We start from the raw sequence: 625 nt of genomic DNA on the forward strand, positions 1-625 counted from the left end.
CACAAGCCATAACCGAGACTGTTTTTGTCATTTCTAATTTTTTTATTTTTGAAGAAAGGGCCTCGATTTGGGCTTGTAAAGAGGTGCTTTCGTCGACCTTATGGGCGCCCGGGGCGATAGACTTATTTCCCCGGGGAGTGTGCCATTGAAAATTGGTTTGAGCAATTTCCTCAATCTGATTATATATTTCGTGTGGGCGTCGATTACCTAAAAGTCCCCCGGAGCTAGAATCAAGTGTCTGCCTAGTGTGTGGCAACAATCCATTGTAGAAAGTGGATACTTGTTGCCATATTGCGAGGCCGTGATGGGGACACTTGCGTAATAGCTCCTTGAACCTTTCCCATGTTTCATATAAGGATTCCCCGTCCTCTTGTGAGTATGTATTAATTTCAGCCATTAATTTAGCAGTTTTAGAAGGAGGGAAATACTTATATAGAAACTTTTGGGCTAGTTCATCCCAGGTGTTTACCGATCCAGCTGGGAGGGTGTTGAGCCAAGCTTTCGCTCGGTCTTTTAGTGAGAATGGAAACATACGGAGGCGGATGGCGTCGTTTGATGCTCCATTGATCCGAAAGGTATCACATATTTCTAAGAAATTAGTTATATGTAGATGAGGATCCTCGTC

General features: G+C 43.7%; 1 non-coding gene across 1 annotated transcript; it reads left to right on the plus strand.

Moving 5' to 3' along the window:
- The first annotated feature begins 296 nt into the window (after window positions 1–296).
- Window positions 297–403, plus strand: LOC118489469. Its single transcript, XR_004887489.1, has one exon. It is a non-coding gene; the product is annotated as a small nucleolar RNA R71 (small nucleolar RNA).
- Window positions 404–625: the final 222 nt, after the last annotated feature.

This window comes from Helianthus annuus, chromosome 17 (genome assembly GCF_002127325.2).
Source record: "Helianthus annuus cultivar XRQ/B chromosome 17, HanXRQr2.0-SUNRISE, whole genome shotgun sequence".
In the NCBI taxonomy this organism is placed as follows: Eukaryota; Viridiplantae; Streptophyta; class Magnoliopsida; order Asterales; family Asteraceae; genus Helianthus; species Helianthus annuus.